Below are 17,345 nucleotides of genomic sequence, written 5' to 3' on the forward strand. Positions count from 1 at the left end.
AAACTTCTCTCTAATTAGTACTTATGTTGACATGGAATTTCAAGGCAGTCTGCCTACTACTTCCTAATCCACTTCAGTTCCTGGAGCAGACAGGCATTCATAAATGAAACAGCGTGTAGGCAGCAACATCCCGAGGTCTGAGTGGAGGCTGCATTTCTCAAAAGCTTCCCCAAATACAAGCTTGACTGAGAAGAGGAAGCCCGACGCCCCCAGGAGAGGCATAAAGGAGACAGTTGCAGCCATAAAGAGGCCAGGAGAAGTACTCAGGACAGGAAGGGGGAGGGGGAAGAGTACAAGCAAGTCATGGCTGTTTTGAAAAACTGTGGCAGTTTGAAAAACTGTGGAAATACTCAGAAAAAAAGAAGGCGCACAAACATTTAGAACAGGAAATTGTATGCTCAGCATAGACCTAAATCTGTGGTAGGCTTGGGTGTTTCTAGGAAGAAAAGTCACCAAGGACAAACAAAGGTACCTCCCCGCGCCCCGCCCCCATCAAGGTTCCTTTTGTTAGATTTGTCTTAGTACCAATTATGCCTTGTGATGCTAAAAGGTACACGTTCACACAGCTCCTAACTACTCGGCTCCTTCCTGCCCCTGAGATACTGTGGTGTGGCATCTGCACTCATTGAAAGTAGAAGCAAAAAGAAAACCATTCGTGGGAGTCAGTCCTTTTCTCCCAATGCACACACTCCCAGGTCAGTGACTCCTGACTGAGCAGTCGCTCGAGCACAATATGTGATTAACTGTGAAGACAGTGTTGGTCTCTGCCCAGGGCACTCCACCATGGCCATGGGGACACACTGGACTTCCTTACCCACATGGGTCCAGGAAGTTCAAGAAACAGCTTCTAGGCCAGACCCTGCTCAGGCTGACACACAATCCTAGCTCCATCCCTAGTACCGTCCTCCTTGATTTACTCAGTAAATGTCCCATGACTCTCTGGGCCTGTCCATGAACAGTCCTCTAGCTCCTGAGACAGCCTCATACCTGAACAGACATGGGACTGTTGTCTTCATGTCCCATCTAGACATGAAGCTGTTTCCCTGAGTGATTCCCCGGACTCCTAGCTTTGAATCGCCTCTCAGACCTACTAAGATTTACCCCAAAAAGAGGCAAGAAGGCCAGACACTGGGCTGTGAGCAACCACCTCTCTGGCCCTGCCTTTGCATGCATGTGGCCTTTCTTAGCTTTGTATACATCCATCTTCTCCCCAAGACATTGGTTCTCCTCTCCTCAGGGACCATAAGGTAGAGTGGCTTCAAGGAAATACTGCTTTCACAGGGTTGGAAGTACTAGAATTTAACGTTCTCACAACACCTCGTCATGCATTTCCATTTCTATAATCTCTTCTGTGGATTCTCGATGAGCAACAGGGGCCAACAACATGGCTTAGCAGTAGGAGCGACAATGCCATAGCAGAGGACCTGAATTTGATTCCTCTCACATCAGGTGGCTTACAATCACTTGTAACTCCAGCTCCAAGGAAACTGGTGTCCTCTCTGGCTTCCCTGGACTCACATATGTTGCATATATTCACACAGGCTTACTCATAAACAAAGTAATGGGTTTGTTTGGTTTTTTTTTTTTTTTACAAGAGAAACAAGACATGCGGTGGCACATTTTAATCCCAGAGCTTGGGAGGCAAAGCAAGCATATTGTTGTGAGTCTAAAGGAAAAATCTTAAGAATTTGTGTTGAAGGCCTCAATCTATGAGAGATAACTCATGTGGTCTGCTCAGCCTGCCCTGTGCGTTGGCAGTCCAGTGGTCAACCGTGTTAGCTGCAATTGCTGTGCCATGAAGAGGAGTCCATCTTAGCCGAACAGAGCGTCAGAAGAGCGGAGCTGACACTTAGGTGACCACCATGTTCATATCCAGTCGTTTAAGGTGCTGACTCCCATGACCACCAACAGAAAGAGTGCTGCCAAATCCCTGCCATCTTCGATCCCGCTTTCCACAAAGTACACTGTCATCCTGATACCAAGGAAAGACTTGCAAGCTCTGCCTTACCAGGAGAGGAATGAAGGAACCAGACACAGAAGGACTCTGAACCTATAGTATATACACTGTAGACATTGTAGGTTGTATGTTATGAGATTTGGGCTATTTATAGAAAATGTCACACCAGAAATTAGTGAGTGTGTGTGTGTGTGTGTGTGTTCACAAGACACACAATTAGGAATAAAGAGCTACTCAGCCCACTAGACTATTCATGGAGACAGGAAGGGGTAATGAGAAGGAATTGGTGAAGTAAAGAATCTAGTGAAATGGTGACCTGAGTGCAGGGAGTGATGGGAATGGGGATAGACTAGTTAGTGAACTTGCCAAACAGGGCTCAGTTGGGAAGCGCAAGGGAATCAAGCTGTTGGGACAGCCAGTTCTTGATGGATTGATTAACTTCCAAATACCCATAAGGAGCCTCTTGTCTTTAGAGAAGAATCCAACATCTGGTTATTTAAAACTTGACCAGACTCCTCCTCATTTAAATCAACAGCTTGTAAAAGGCCAGAACAATCTTAATAATAATGGGTGGGTCGAATTCTCAGCCCACTTCCTACAAATAACAATTACACAAAAGGAAAGTTGGTAAGTCCTTGCAAGATTATCAAAACCAGTAACCATCAGGGAGGACCTTGAAATTGTATGTTGTTTCAATGGAAATCACCATTGAAACTGTTAAGAAGGACATCACGTGAAGCTGGGATCCATCTCTCAGGACAAGGGTGCATGTTGTTCCTCCAGAGGACAGGAGTTCAGTTCCCAGCAGCCAAGTCAGTCAGCTCACCATCCCAAGGTGCTGGTAACACAACAAAGTCCTCTTAACTGCTCAGCCGTCTTTCCAGCCCTGAGAGAGGTGACCGGCTGTTCAACCTGTGCAGTCTGTGCCTGTCCCTGTGCTGTGTGCTGCACTGTGTGTTATTACTGTCATCTTCAATCTGAGCGACTGGGGTCCCTCCCACCAGGTCTGCACGAAACTGGGTCTACTGACGTTCCCACGGACTGAGGAGAAAAGGCTCACAGAGATATGTAAGGATATCATGAGGATATGTGAGCAGCATCTGCTGGGAGGGGGTGGCTCAGTGAGTCGCGATGTAGCATCCGTAAGTGCTCTGTTGTCCTGCGAGTAACCTCAATAAGCTCAATGGTCCTCTACTCTGCAGTTGGGTGGAATCCATTTGGTCTGTCTCTGCCCTCTCTATTTAAAGTTAATGGAAACAGGCTCCCCGTGGAAAACCACGCTGAAACCTCTCAAACCCTTCTTTGATTGTGTTTTCTGGATGTCACCGAGATAGAAAATGCTTTTCAAAGCGTTCTTTTCCATATAGAACTTGACATTTTGAAGAGTCGCAGCTCCCCCTAGTGGCGGACCGCCGCGGTCCACGCTCAATTTACTTCTCAGAGAACAATAAAGTTTAAGCAAAGCTTCTGAGACATGGTTTCTTTTTTTTTTCCCCCTATAACTACTATAAAAGCTAATTCCTGTTTCTGAGATGGAGTATGGCTTCCAGGAGATGACCTGCAACTCACTGAAGAATGATTGTGGTCTAACCGAACACCGTATCTGGGCAGCAGGGAAAGACGTATTAAAATACAAAAAGTTTAGCAGGTTGTGAGACACAAGTCTGAGTTGGAATCTGCATTCTAGTCTCGTTCTGTTGATGCCTGGAGATGAGATGTGTGGCCAGAAATTGGATGCGACAACACTTCCCTTTCTTCATCTATGATACGGGGTTGGCAGCATTAATGAGCCACAGGGACCTGCGATTGAGGGTCTGTAGTGGAGACACAGGCCCTACAACCTAAAGACGGGCAATGGCTCAACAATTCCAAAGACCTGAGGTGGCCACTCTGACACATTGCCTACGGCCCATGTTTACTCTCTGACCCCCCACAGTGTGCTATCTAAGCACTCCAGGAAAAGAAAAAAGGATTGTTTAACCCTCACAGCAGTGATCCCATGAGATAAACATTACCATCAAACTCACATGCAAGAGAAGGCAGCTTGAAACTCACCCAATTTCACACCACCAATAATTGGTAAAAGCTGCAAGTCCGTGCTCCCATCTGTCTGCCATACTTCCAGAACACCACTTTCAGGGTGGGGGTTGAGGGGGTGTCCTGAGAAGACAGCCAAGAGTATGTGGGATCTTCAGTCTGACTATTAATCCCAGTCTTTTTTATACAATTTTTAAAAGATAATCAGCATAACCAACAACAGCCACAGAATTTTGAGTTAAAGAGAAGATATGAAATAATTACTCTAGATCCAAACCTTGGACTTTAAAGAACTTCTGAAAGCTCAGGAAATGTGCCCAAAACATTGCATGAAAATACATATATGTGAGTGAGTGAGTGTGTGTGTGTGTGTGTGTGTGTGTGTGTGTGTGTGTGTGTGTGTAGCCTCTTTGTGTATACAAACATTGTGTAGATTATTAAGTGAAATGAAAATGAATCCCCAGAGCATGCACAGTTAGACCAGGACAGTGAGAAGAGAATATCACAATTTTTATTCTCTATTTCTGCTTAGTTCCAAGATCCATCTTCCACATTTTCCACAATTCTAAAGGTACTTTTGACAAAGGGATTTATCTCTATAAGACCCTCTAGTTCTGATTTTCTATTATTTTGAACATGAGAGAGATGGGAGAGGGGCGTTGAATTTTAAAAGTCGAATAGGGAAGAGGGCTTACCTTCTAAGTCGTTTCCAAATTGGCTCCTCAGAATCCTCTGGAGAAATCAAGATAAAAATCCCTCTGCAGTCTGGGAGAGGACATCAATCCCAGGTCTGACAGGCTCTCCTTCATTCTGTGATGGTTCCTTCTAAATGTCAACTTGACACAATCTAGAATCACAGGAAAACAAGTCTCAGGGAAGGGTTATCTGGATCATGGCAGCCTGGGATCATGGTGGTCTGTGGGGGACTGTCTTGAATGCCTTAAATCCATATGGGAAGACCCTGCCTGGACGTGGGTGACACCATTCCACAGCTAGGAGCCCTGATCTGGATAGGAACAAAGGAAGCTCGCTGAGCACCACACCCAGGCTTTTATGTCTCCATTTCTGACTCTGTGCATGACATGACCAACTCCCTGTAGTTCCAATCACCTTGACCCCTCACTCCCCAGTGAACCGTAAGCTAAATCAAACCCTTTCTCTCCTAGGTTGTTTTTTGTTGGGGAATTTTCTTACGGCAAAATAATTGAAACTGGGAGAGCCCCAGTGTTCCTTTCCCTCTGACTGACATGGAACACGCCCTGTTGACAACCAAGTGCAGACCAGAACTGTCATCCGCTGTTGATATTAACACACCAACTGATGCTGATAAATTTTAACTTTAGATTTAATGTCTTTATTTTCTTTAAGAAAAATCTTTCTTGACTAAAGAACAAATTCACTAATTAAGAAGATGCAGGGGTTAGACATATAACCTAGTTAAGAAGATGTAGGGGTTAGACATAAAGCCTAGTTAAGAAGATGCAGGGGCTAGACACATAACCTAGTTAAGAAGATGTAGGGACTAGACATATAGCCTTTTTGAGGGGGCAGTTGCCTAACATACAGAAGGCCAAGAACAAACAAAAGGTTTGTTTCCCAAGCATTGAAACAGAGGTGTGGGCTGTCAGCTACAAATGGCCTTGAACAGAGAGAACTTGTTCCAAACCATACTCATTGTAAACAGCTTGTTCATATCTCTTGGCTATACACTAAGAACCGAGATTCATCCCTTGATAGTCGTAAGTCTGAAAACTACAAAATAAGATTCAAAAAAGAAAAAGAATGCATGACTGGGAATTTTCAGTTAATGTTTGGGGAAAGCTTTGTTTTAGAGACTGGACTGTCCACAAGCTCTCAGTACCCTGAAGTGTACTGAATAAGAAAGGGTCCCCTGGCCACACAGTGAACACGTTCATGAATCCAAACCTTGGGGTGACACATTCCAAAAGACTTCCTTAGAATTCTAAAACCTTAATGAGTCTCAGATAGACCATGAAGACAACAGTAAAAATGACCAACACATTCAGACACGCACCACCAAAGTTTGTGCCACCTAGGGTCCTCCTGTGTCATTTTGCTCACGATGACACCTTCAGGGGTCACCTCTTTAACATGGACTAAAATGTGACGTAAAGTGATTTGTCACAGCTTCCTACATGTCAAGAATAAAGACACCCTAGTGTGGCAACCTCAACCAAACCCACAAATATCTAAAACTCAAAACCAGACCCTAGGCTGAATTGACAGGCTGCATGGAACTGGTCTGTGAGATGGGCCTTGTGGGAGACTCACGGCGTGGGCCACCCTTGCTGGGCTCTCTCACTTGCTGACTCACCGATGGCTCCTCCCTCCCAAGCTCTTGCTGCTCCTTCTGCTCTCTCCCAGAAAACTTCCCTCTCAAGACATAAAGTACTCACACAGAAAAACCACAGCAAGACGGGAGAGAGAAGGCTCGATTCAACTGTCTCTTTCGCATGAGTAGCAGATGGACTCCAAAGTCTGGTAACCATTCTTTTACTTCAGCAGAGGCTGACAACACATTATACTCCAACAAGAGTGGGGAGAAGGTGTCTCACAGCTAGGGATGCCTGGGCTGTGGTCAACAGACGCCACAATCTTAGACTCCCTCTCCTCCGCCAATCGTCAGTTCATTTTATGTCTCTCAAAAACAAGATTACAAAGTCTTTTCCGAGAGACTTTAGCCCCTTAGATACATAGCAGTAGTAATCTTTTAGGAGCTATGCTTTGTAAACGCATAGAACCACCCATGAACCTTGATGGAATCCAACCAGTAACAGTTCCATTGGCAGACGTGCAATAGGCGGGAAGGACTGTTCCCTGAGCTCCATCGCCTCGTATTTGAGTGCTTGCAATACCAGAGGAATCCATAAAATGCCCATTTCTATTTTCCTTTTTAATGTCTTTGTGTATAAGGTGAATGAAATGTCTATGTCTGGGTTGATACTGAAACACTTTAGAGATGTATTTATTTTTTATGTATGTGTGTGTGTGTTCCAAAGTGTATATGTGTGCACCATATGTATGCAAGTGCCTGTGGAGGTCAGAAAAGGGTGTCACATCCCCAGAAACTGGAGTCACAGGCAGCTGGGAGCCACCCTACATGGGTGCTGAAAATCAAACCTGGATCCTCCACACGATCAGCAAATGCCTTTAACTACTGAGCTATCCTTCCCCCTCTTAAACATTTTAGATGCCTAGACCATGGTGTGTGCCCAATCAATAATGAAGAAAGACAAGAAGGAATTAAAGGAAGAAAGCAGATAATGAATTGAAATCAAGTCAGGCAGTGGTGGCATATGCCTTTGATCCCAGCACTTGGGAGGCAGAGGCACGCAGATTTCTGAGTCAAGCCAGCCTGGTCTACAGAGTGAGTTCCAGGACAGCAAGGGCTACACAGAGAAAGAAAACCTGCCTAGGAAAAAAAAGAACTGAAATCAAGAACCAGAGACTCACCAACAGTGAACATCGTTGTTAGTACTGAGCCAGAGAAAGAATGGAAGTTTACCTCCAATGTACCAATGTGAGACCAGAGAATGTATGAAGGTCCCCACTGATCTCTATATACCAATGTGGCATCTGATTACCCCATTCTGGAAGACAGTCTTATTAAACTTGACTTTAACTCTATAGTGAAGAAGGTAATATCTATCAGAAAGTCAGAAATGTGTGTCAGTGTCATCCTGGTGCACTTTGTGAAGTGGTGAGGTAGTGACTAACACACAGCAGCACCTGGCTCTGCAGGCTGGCCGTCTTAGATCAAGGTCACCTAAGGAGAACCTTCTCCCTATTGTATCATGGTAGAAGACAGTAGAGCTAAAGAATGCCCACCCAGGATAGGCCCACAGACAGCAACTTTCATGACAAAGTGCCTAGGGTCTTCTCATCCTAGAGGGCCCACTGTTGCTTTGAGGGCAGTGTTCTAAGACATGACACAGTCAATTCCCAGCTGGGCTATAAATAACACCTGCCGGTAGCTGAACAGTGAAACATGAATGTCACCTTCCCCTCCTGGCTTCTTCACTGCAGACACAAATGAAGGGGAAAAGCTAATCTCACAGGTCATTGATTTGTATCATCAGTGGACTCCCACAAAGATTTTTACAACAAAAGACAGAAGGTAAACGCACTGCCAGCAGCATATTCATTACTGACGATGATAAACACTCATGCATATGGTTTTCTCCTCACCAATGGCCAAAGATACTTGGAGTGACTTCAGGAGGGAAGAGAATTATGGCCACACCATCACTATCAAGCCCAGGGACAAGAAGTGTCAAAGTCTGAGTCCCACTTGGAAGAGGAAAGTTTGCCCACCATGTTGAAGAATTGGTATAATATTCTAGGGTCCTCTCCCTTTTTCCAATGCACTATTCTCCTGCCATCTCAAGTTCCAGGAAGCAAGCTCTGTGCTCCTATCTCCTCTCTGCCTCATCCCCTTCCCCTGTGACACATACCCACACACTCAGACAGATTATTACAAAGTGCTGCACAGGGCCATGCTCAGCTGCCAAGGAATCCTGTCTTAGAACTGCCATCCCTGGAGTGTTAATGCTGAAAGGTGGTGTGACCTTCAGGATGTTGGGTCACTATGTCAAAGGCGGTGCCAATGGAAGAAATCAGAAGTTAGTTTATAATGGAATATTGAATAGTTATATTATTTTAATTTTTATATTTGTTCACTTATTTGTATATGAGTATTCTACCTGCATGTGTGTCTGAGCACCATGTGCATGACTAGTGCCCAGGGAGATCAGACAAGGACATTAGATCTCCTGGGACTGGAATTATAGACAGTTTTAAGCTACCATATGGGTGCTGGGAATTGAACACTGATCCTCTGGAAGAGTGGTCAGTGTTCTCAACTCCTGAGCCATCTTTCCAGTCCTACGATACTGAAGGGTTCTTACATGAATGTTGCTGGATAAAAGCAAAATGGGTACTGGAGCTGGCTTGGTCAGTGAAGAGCTTACAATGCAAGGATGGAGATCTGAGCTCAAGCTTCAGACCCCACTTGAAAAGCTACACATGGTACCATGCACTGGAGAGGGGCAGATGACATGGTCCCTTTGGCTCAGTAGGCCACGAGGTCTAGGCCAGGGAGAAAGTCTGTCTCAAAAACAAACAAGGTGGTCAGTTATGAGAGACAACACCCAAGGTTTTCCCCTGGTATCTACATGCACACATGTACACCTGCACCTGTACATATACATACACCTGCATAGAAGCACACACAACAGAGAGTGAGACTGGACCTTTCCTAGTGCCTCTGGCTCTCTGTCTCACAGGTGGTCTCCCCATAGCATTCACAAGTCCACCATAATGCCACACCTGTGGCTAGGGGTACTATTTGGATGTTAAGACTCCAGAATAGAAAGCTAAATAACCTCTTTTCTTAATAAACTACTTAGCCTTAGATAGTTTGTTATAGCAATAGAAACCAGGTTAATATAGAACTTAAATTAGTGTGCAGGAGAGGAGATGTGATGAAATATGCTGTATTATAGCCAATTGACAGAGGCAAACAAGAAAACACAAGTCATGATGGTAGCCACACTATTTAGGGCAACCTCTTTCAGCAGACAGTCCTGCCTCAAATACAAGGATGGGGTCAAGTGTTGCGGGCCTTGTGTCTCAGGTTCATTCCAAACCTGCCGGAATCTCATTGGCCATTTTCAGTATTGATCTAACCAGGTCTCTGCCAGACCCCATGTTTTTGAATTTCATACAAAGAAATAAAAATGGTCAGTGATATTTCCTCAAGGTCCCAATTTCCGCTGAACAATTGATCTTCTACAGAGCTTCCAGAATGTTCATCATTTCCCAGCCACAATCATCATTTGCTAGTGGGTAACATGGAGCAAAATTATCTACTATTCATCCCCCAAAAACAGTATTAAAATTGAAAAAGAGAAAGAAAGTTTGAAGCATTCTGTTACTTTTTTCTTCCAAAAAACAAAAGGATATGGTATTTCCATAATCCCTGCCCCAGCCCAGATGTAAGAAAGACGGAAACTCCACAGATGAAGTCACTTTCAGTTGCTGACACACTCTCCTTAAAAGGAGCCTCAGACCTTAGGTCCTGGGAGATCTCCCACAACGGAGCCACTGTTTTAATACATTCTTCTAATGCCAAGGTTTTCCAAAAAGAGGGTAAAAATACCTTCTTAGGGCAATTTGCGTGCAAATGGAACAGCTCATTAAAGACTCCCTCAACGAGAATGTATAAACACAGGTCTTGGCCACAAAGAAACAGTTTCCTGGGGCAAACTGCATGGTCTGACTTCCCAGAAATACACTGGAAATGGAACAAAAGAAAACGCCTCATAGTGCTTTGTCTGCAGCCACAAAATACACACATGAGGTCCCTCCTAGCCCAAACTTAACCCCGTGCCCCTAAGAGGTACAAAAATAAGAGCCAAACTCTCACCACATGGTCACTGCACACATACAAATAGTAACTGTGCCAGCTACACATGATGGCCAACACTACCGTGGGCCAGGAAGCAAGCCGTTCCTCAGCGGAAATGGGAACAGGTGTCCTGTCATAATATTTTCTACCCGAGTTTAGATCCGCTCTAAGAAAGAATAATAACATCGTATTTAGAATACCTGATATGCCTATATGAACAACTGTAAAGCTACACCTACTAAATATGAATCTTGAAAAAACAAAAGAACCCAAATTATGACATTGTAGCTATGTATCTAACAAGCGATGGCTTAGAACAAACCACTCAGGCAAAGCAGAGTCTGTTTTGATATTGTTCTGTGTCCACTGCCACTCTAGGTCCCTCCAGTGAGGACTGTTGGTGTCTTTGTTCCCCTTTCCCATTCCACCAACCAGCATGTTGCCAAGGTGAACCACCTTGGTGGTTGTACAGTCAGTATGAGCTTCTCCCTCTCTTCCTCTTTCTCTCTCCTCACGCTCCAGTGATCATGACCCGTCCCAGCATCTCCTGAAAAGTCTTCCCCTTGGTGTCCTATTCCAGCCAGATCCAACATTGCCTTTCAATAAATGGCTCTCCACATCCCCCCCCCTCCACTGAAAGACGGGAGAAATAGCCCCCAAACATTTCATATTTCATACACACATATACACACACACATACACACATACATACACACACACACATACACACACACACATACACATACACACACACACACATACACACACACATACACACATACATACACACACATACACACATACATACACACACATACACATACACACATACATACACACACACACACATACACACATACATACACACACACACACAAACACACACACACATACACACATACACGCACCCATACACACATACATACACACACACACACACACACACACACACACACAGAACTCTCTACAAGGTAAATTCTTACTGCCAATCTGGCTCACAAAATGAGGACTTCTAAGGGTGAGGGACTATAGCTCAGCGGGTAGAGTGCTTGCACGCTATGCACAAAGCCCTGGATTGAGCCACCACATTGTGAAAGTGGGTATGGTGGTGAAGCCTGTAATCCCAGGACTCGGGAAGTAAATGCATAAAGATCGGTAGCTCCAGGTTGTTCTTAGCTAGATAGCAAGCTTGAGGTCAGTCTGACCTACATGAGACCTTATGTCCAAAGTAAATAAACAGATAAACTAATAAATAACATTCAACACTGAGACATATATGTTTATTTTATTACTTCTAAGTTGGAATATTTTATAGTAATGCTTTCTAAATATTGTTTTAATCTTTACTAGATTGATTAATTTTATTTTATGTGTGAGTATTTTGCCTGTACACAGCGTACTAAATGCATGCTTGGTGCCCACGGAGGTCAGCACAGAGTACGAGATCCCGTAGAACTGGAGTAAGACGGCTGTGTCCCATCATGCAGATGCTAGGAATCGAACCCTGGTCCTCTGGAAGAGTACCCATGCTCTCAACTGCTGAGCCATCTCTCCAGCATCCTTTATAGTAATAATATTTACATGTATGTCTTCAAAGAATAAGCAAGTAATTCTGAGCCCAGATGTCAGATGTCCGTGCCACTTATTTTGTTAGAAAGTTTTTTCCTCTTTCCATAATTGTCCACCAATCACAAGTGACCATGAGCTCAGTTGGCATGAAGGACTCACTATTGTGTGACATAGCAAAAGTCACGGGCTGGGTTTGGGGCTTAGTTCTGATTCTTGGTTGGATTGTGCTAATCTGCCAAGTTTCAGTTTTCTTTCTCAAAAATGGAAATGATATTCCCCTGCCCTTCATGGAGTTAGTGTCAAAATTAAATGAAAATAAAGTGCTGCTTTACATAGACACACCATTTGCATGTATGCACTTTTTAGCTAGATGGTGAGCCCTTAGATTACTGGTAATAGGTAAATATTGCAAATTAAGCAATATTCTATGAAGCAGAGAAAGGAAGGTTTTTTTTTCTACAGTTAATGTTTCTGCAACCAATTATGTTCACTGAATACCAGAGGCAGCCCTCACTATTTATAGAAGTCGCAAGTGAGAGTATGCTGGCCCTCGGAGACTGCCAGCACTTTCCCCTCATCTGTAATCACTCTCTGCTCTCCTTGGCAAGCTCTCCTGAAGTCTGCAACTCATTCCCATCCCCTAATTTCAAAGAAAAGAGAACACAGCCCCGCCCACGGCTGACCTGCCAGCACTGCTTCACCTTCATGCTGGCATCTGGGCCCTGGTTATCCTGTTACCCTGGTAACCACAGGAAGTGGGGTGGAGAAGGTGTAGGTGAAGCCACTGCCCATGGTGAGTGTGGGCAGTCTAGTGATGTCATTGTCTCTGGTGCATTTGCCTCTGGGCAAGTGGGTACTGATGTGTGGAGTAAAAGGATGTGCCTGAAAGAATGTGGGGGCCAACTGTCAACTTCTAAGATATGGAGACAGATGTGAATCTGCCTCAAATCCCAGATCCCCACTTGAAGCTTCCTTGAGGCAGTCTCCTAGTAAAGGGGCCGTAATTGTTCAATTCATGGCTCCTAAAGGGGGCTCTAGACATATAGCTAATGTCCCAGAGAAGCCCTGGTTATGTTTAGATCCTGCTCTGTTAGGCAGAAGTAAAAGGCGAGGAAGAAAAGGAGGGTGGAGGCCAGGGGGGAGGAGCGGGGGCAGGGGAGAGAGGCTGGGAGGGGGATGAGGGCAGGCAGATGGGGGAGAAACTGAGTTTGATCATCAGTGACAACGAGAAGGAAAACCTGTCCTAAATAAGTGTCTCAGACTTTCAGTCCTAGCACTTGTGGGGGCAGAGGAACAAAGATTACTGTGACCTGAAAGGCCAGCATGGCCTAAGGGAGGAGGGCCAAAACCAGATGGTCATCAAATCTCCTTATTTTGTTTATTTAGAAAAGTGGACATAGTTTAACAGCTGAACGTGTGATTCAGAATACGCCTTTAGGCAATACACCAGTTATAATGGTTTTCAAATGCAGTGTTTGGATATTCCCTTTGAATTTCTCCTTTAAAGATTATTAATTACACATTTGTACTTAAGTTTCTCTCAGGGAGTTCATAATGTAGTATGATAGTTTGGGACCATTTTGAGTTATTGACTATCTCAAAACTCTGATTTAAAACATAGCTGTGCTCATCAGGAACGCAGGAATACAAGTAAAATTTGCATTAGTTCTAGAGTTTAAAGACTACCTGGACCTTAAGAATGCTTGATATTAAGGAAACAATAGGGGAAAACTAACTCAGAAGTAACACAAATTAAAACAGTAAGTTCAGATAAAGAAGGATTTTCATGGATATGGTCTGAGCGGGGAGGGATTCACGGTGAGGAGCATTGTGGCTTGACATGGAAGGATGAGGGGATCTTCCTGAGGCCCCAAGCTCCCGGGGAGAACCCACTTCTATGACTTTACTAACTGGATGTAGTATCAAACTGCCCTCTAAGTAATTATCTCAACCCTTTCCACATAAATTTACTTTTGCAATGGATAGGGGTTAATAAGTGTGGTGGTTTCTAATGTGGGCTTTTCCACTCATGCCCAGTTCCCAAATAATAACTCAAAGTATTACTATTATTAATAAATGCCTAGACCATAAACTATGCTCATTCCCTGACTAATTCTTAACGTATATCCCGTTTATTCTAACCTGATTTCAGCTACGGATGGTTTCCTTTCCTCTGCCACTTAAGTCTCCTTCCAGTGCCAACAGAAAAAAAAAAAAAAAAAAAAAAAAAAAACTTTTTTTCCAGTCTCATGCTCTCCCAACTGGAAGTCCCTCCTTCTAGTCCTGCCTCAGTTTATTGGCCATTAGCTTTTTTATTGACAAGTGATTCTTCAACACAGTGCACAGGAGATTATACCTATGGTGGTTTGAATGAGAATGTCCTTCATAGGCTCCGATGTTTGAATAATTGGTGACTAGTTGATAGCGATGTTTGGGAGAATTAGGAGGTGCGGCCTAGATGGAGGAAGTATCTATGTCACAGGGGTGAGCTTTGAGATTTCAAAGCCCCTTCCTTTCCCAGTACATTGTACTTGCTTCACACTTGAGTCTTAAGATATGAGCAATCAGCTGTTCCTGCCACTATAACTTCCCAACCAGGCCATGATGGTTACGAACTCTTTAACCCTATGAAACTGTAGGTCTAAATCAAGTCTTTCTTCTGTAAGTTTGTTTGGCCAGGATGTTTCATCTCAGCAACAGAAAAAGAGCTAGAATGATAGAGAAACTCCAACTTGTCAAAGTACAGAAAATAAATGTGGAGTGCTCAGCCATGTGCCCAGGCTCAGGAAATACTGCAGGTGACAGGGCAGAAATATGGTAATAGCCAAGAGTTGGGGGGGGGGGCTGCTTAGAAACAGTGTCTCCCCAACATGGTAAGGCCATTGCACTAGAACTCACAGCACGAGACTGGCCTAAAGCAAGTCAGTGAACATGGAGCACAGAGCAGGAGCCCCACTCCTAGTGGAGGAACTACTGGCAGCTAATAGCTGCTGAGAGAGAGTCCGGTTTGTTGCTGTTGTTTGTTTGTTTCTTTGTTTGTTTGTTTTTCCAGGACAGAAGCCCAGGATAGGTCCCCAAGTTCCAGCTTATGGCCCCACACCCATGTTTATTCAGACAATACTAATTGAACTCAGTAGGTTTAGGGTGTGGGGAATTGTTGTGGATAGCCCTAGTGTTGCTTTCATTTTGATGCTAATTCTGCTTTTGGGGAGGTGGAACAAGGAATGAGTCAAGTATTCAGGTGACTTCTTGTGAACCCCCCCCCCCCATGAATAAAGGGACCAATCACTGGGCGAATAGGCAGGACTTCCAGGTTGGATGGAAGACAGGAAGCAGGAGAGAGTTAGGGACTTTTAGGACACAGATAGCAAGAGAGCAAGATGTAGATACTAGTGTCTCCTGGTGGATTCGCCACTGGAGGACTTAGATTTAATATGGTCTACAAGATTAGGAATCTAGTTGTTGTGCCCAGGCCCAGCGATTGAGTTACCATTGTTTCTGAAGTAAGTTTGTGTGGTGTTTTCCTTCATGCAGTGGCTTGACTGGGTTCAAGAGAGAAAGGTACTGCAGCAAAGCGTGGGTTTGCCAGATGTGCATCACAAAAGGCCTTGGGCATTTGAAGTATGGGTCTGGCCAGCAAGGTAAGAACTGGCAGGCAAGATGACCGGGCTGAGAATAGCTGGGTGTAGCACGGGATCCTGCCATTCTTTTCAATATTTCCAGCAACAACAACAAATATATATATATTGGGGAGGGGTCCTTGAGGGGGTGGAGGAAGACCGTAGGGATAAATTTAAATACACTGTATACATGTCTGAATTAACAAATAATTATGAAAGTAGGGATGGGGAAACACATTCAATGCTAAAAGAGTAAAGTAAGGAATGAGACATCAGATAAATATATGAATTTTTGGCATGCCCAAAAAAGGGAAATCTTTAAAACAAAGGAAGGTTTGAGTTATTCTATACATAATGCCAAGTTGTTCAGGTTCTGTGCAGGGGAAAGGACAAAGTCAGAACAGCACATAGGAAAGAATGTCTAGCGACACTAAAGGATGAAGGGGTTTGGACAGGACTGAGAATACAGAGAAAACTACCACACAGTCATTGATAAGTGAGTGGTCAGTGGCTATCAGGGCAAAATAGCAGTGTCTTCTGGGATGTGAAGGGGTTCGCAGAAAGAATTAGAAAACTTTACAAAGCTGTGTTTCTTAAATGATAGGGAACATAGGATATGAACATTTTCAGGGCAGACTGAGTTTGGGCTGTGAGTGTTTCCTGAAAATTGATGTAGCATGCAGCTTACAACTCTGTGACTCAGAATAGTAGTGATATTAATAGTTGTAACAGTGATGAGGGAATATTAAAGTGTCATTGAAAACAGAAGAGTCTTCAAGGAGCTAGGGTTGCAGAAAGTTAAGGGTCACCAAAGCTGCTCCAAACCAGTAGCTTTCAGGTTCTTATGCCTAGAAGTTGAAAAATAAAATTAATAGACCATAGAGATGAATTTTAGAGAAAAGTTTAGACCCAAGAAAACCTTATAGACTTTCCTATGGTCTACACCAGAGGCAGGAATTATGGAAAGAAAAACCACATTGCATTAGCTCACTACAGGTATAATTATTCCTCCTATTGTCTTTAACAGGGCTTAAAATGGACCTGCCTCCATGGAGGTGGTCCTTTGGCCAGGTGATTAACCTACCCAACTATTAAGAGAGGAGACAACAGGATTTCTCTACCCAGAGGTAGGTTCCTTTTGTCTTATTGGGCCCTCAATGCCACTGTAATAATGTTAAGACTAAATTAAAATTTTTCAAACTGTTGAAAAATTGCTGAACCCCCTCCCAAGAGAATTTTCAGCCCTTGAATAGGTAGAAGATCAGCAATTAGTTTGGGATTCCTATCCTATTCCAAACCCTTAGCCTCTTAACTTGTTTTCTTGTTTGTTTCCTTTTTCTCCACTTCTAATTAAAATATAATTACACCAATATATAAATCATCCCAATGTTAGTATGTATGTATATGTATATTGTTAGGGAGTATATAGTTTCAGAGCTGACCATCCCTGTGAAAGGCTAATTCTCCCTCTCTCCTTACTCATTAGTTACCTATGCTCTTTGTATATGGGTGGACCTTGAGATTTTCTTTGTCTGGGACTTATTTATGCAGAGGTTTCTAATGAGGCAGTCTCACAGAGAACTTCCCAGTACCCTGGTTCTTGCACTCTTTCTGCCCATTAATGCAACATGATCCTTGGAGTGTGAAGATAGAAAGTGTGGTATGCAGACAGCAGAGGTGAGTGATATAGCCAACTACTTCAGAAACTCTTATTTTATACAGGGAGACAATC

General features: G+C 43.8%; 1 long non-coding RNA gene across 1 annotated transcript in view; it reads right to left on the reverse strand.

Annotated features, from left to right (window-relative positions):
- Nucleotides 1–12,711, reverse strand: part of Gm30184 — a 28,090-nt gene extending 15,379 nt beyond the window's left edge. Inside the window, exons 1-3 of the long non-coding RNA XR_389710.2 lie at nucleotides 12,677–12,711; nucleotides 4,690–4,841; nucleotides 4,013–4,117 (exon numbers count right to left, since the gene is read on the reverse strand). This is a non-coding gene — a long non-coding RNA (predicted gene, 30184). The remainder of the gene's footprint in view (nucleotides 1–4,012; nucleotides 4,118–4,689; nucleotides 4,842–12,676) is intronic.
- Between the last annotated feature and the right edge of the window lie 4,634 nt (nucleotides 12,712–17,345).

The sequence above is a fragment of the Mus musculus genome, chromosome 3 (assembly GCF_000001635.26).
Source record: "Mus musculus strain C57BL/6J chromosome 3, GRCm38.p6 C57BL/6J".
NCBI classification, from domain to species: Eukaryota; Metazoa; Chordata; class Mammalia; order Rodentia; family Muridae; genus Mus; species Mus musculus.